Below are 2,456 nucleotides of genomic sequence, written 5' to 3' on the forward strand. Positions count from 1 at the left end.
TCATCGTCTATCTGACTACGTCTTGTATTATTATTATTTTTTTTTCTAAAATCCTGTCAAATGTGCACAAACTACTAGCTACTACTAAATATTGTAGAAACATAATTTTCTGTAAAGTTGCTTTGTAACGATTTATTTTGTAAAAAGCGCTATACAAATAAACTTGAATTGAATTGAATTGAATATTATCCTCCTCCTCATTCTCCATTTCCTTCTTCTTATCCTCCTCCTCATTCTCCATCTCCTTCTCATCCTGCTCCTCATTCTTCTCATCCTGCTCCTCATTCTCCTCATCCTGCTCCTCATTCTCCATCTCCTTCTCAGTCTCTTCCTCATTCTTATTATCCTCCTCCTCATTCTCAATTTCCTTCTTATCCTCCTCCTCATTCTCCAGCTCCTTCTCAGCCACTTTCTCATTCTTATTATCCTCCTCCTCATTCTCCATTTCCTTCTTCTTATCCTCTCCCTCATTCTTCATCTCTTTCTCTATCTCCTTCTCATCCTCCTCCTCATTCTTCTCATTCTCCTCCTCATTCTCCTCTTTCCCTTACAGTCAGTGTCATATTTTATTATTAAATGTATGTAGTACGAAATATCCTCTGGTTATAATCAACGCATCTACATTTAGCTGTAGATCAGCTATAGACCATTATTCTGCTTCAGAAGCCTGTCCCAAATTGATTCATGAGGAGAAACAGACATGTCTATCACATACTTGTCACTATGAAAATAGTAAATAAAATGCACAATTGTCAAATATGTGGGCGTTTCAGAAGGTTTTTTTTTTTTCAATCAAGGGGTATATTTGCTTTGAACGGTGTAGGATGATGACGTGACTCAATACGACAACTGACTATGAAAGGGACATGAAAAGGTTAACTGTCATGTGATCATGGTGGAGGGTCACGGGATTACCTGGGAATACTAATATTAGTCACCTGTTCACTTAGTATGGTAGAGGGAGAGGGGGTGAGTCAGGACGATGTATTCTTTGTTGACCATTCATTCAACATTCATTTATACAAGCATACCCATCTACAAACTTTTAAAGTGAAGAAATATCTGTCTGTGCAATAAATGTGAATAACAGCTGTTTGCCTCACTGATACTTTATTATATGCGTCGCAAATGCATTGAGTTCCTGCTTCAGCCTCTCAGCGGCCTTTTAACAACGTAAGATAGCCGCTACATTTTGTCAACAAAGAACTTCACTTCTTGGAGGACCCATCGCAAAGATTGAACATCGCGTCACGGAATACAGGATTCTGCTCGCTCAATGGAGAGAAAAGAAAAGCTAAAACGCCAACGAGAAATGTCCAACAAAGCTCCAAAGAGAAGCACGCAAACAATCACCGCATAGGTAAGCCTGCTGGGCTTTTTTCTAATAAGCTGTGCTATTTTGGGAAACGCGCTGTTAGTGTCCGGTACGCTGTTTAATCCATTGGGGAGGATCGCGCGGATGTTTTGTTTGTTGTTTGGCTTTAGTTGGTTTTGTCCAGAGCTCTGGTGTTTGAAATAGGTTGTTTGTCAATCCGTTTGTTGTGGAAAGTAATGCCGCGATGTTTTTGGAAGTTGATGGTGAATGTTTACGTTTCGTTGCGATGCTGTGAGAAGTTGAAAGTAAAGCGTAACTTTTGTTGATTCGTTGAAAGCACAAGCATGAGTGAAGCGAGTGCTGATGACGTCATGGATGGCGAAAAAAGAGTATCCAAACCCACTGTAAAAGCATTGGCGAACCAGATTGAAAGTTTGCAAAAGGAACGCAAAACAAAGGTAAATAAAATCAAAGGGTTGATTCCAAAGATAAAGAATCTGATGACAAGAAATGAAAATATCTCTCAAGTGCAAGTGCTGTTTGAAAGTCTTGTTGAATCTTGTGAAAATGCCAATAAGCTCCATGATATGGTGATTCCCTTACTTCCTGAAGATGAGCAGGAAAAACAAAATGAGTGGTTTTTTAGCATCATGAAATATACTGATACATTTAAAGATGCAGTTCAAAATTGGCTGAAGATGGCAGAGGAGAATGTTATTCTTGTTCAATCTGAAACTGGTGCATCAAGGGAAGAGTTTACTATTCCTCAAGTGACAGTCCAAGCTTCATCCATCGTTACATCAGATAAATTACAAGATGACATTAAACCTAATGATAGTGTCTCAAATGTGGGGAGCAGATCGTCTAAGAATCAGAGTTCAATTAGTGGAAGAAGATCTGGTGTGTCATCTACTTCTTCTGTACGTATCAAAGCAGAGGCTGAGTTGGCTGCATTAAAGGCACGACAACAGTTGTTGAAGGATAAACATGAACTGGAGGAGCAAGAGGAGCAGCTAAGAAAAAGAAAGGAACAACTTAATCTGCAAGGAGAAATTGAAGTTCAAATGGCCAAACTGAATGTTTTAAAATCTCGGAGTGTGTCAAGCGATAAATCTGGACATTCAGGAGGAAGACATTCCAA

Source organism: Carassius auratus, unplaced genomic scaffold, assembly GCF_003368295.1.
Source record: "Carassius auratus strain Wakin unplaced genomic scaffold, ASM336829v1 scaf_tig00023476, whole genome shotgun sequence".
Classification (NCBI taxonomy): domain Eukaryota; kingdom Metazoa; phylum Chordata; class Actinopteri; order Cypriniformes; family Cyprinidae; genus Carassius; species Carassius auratus.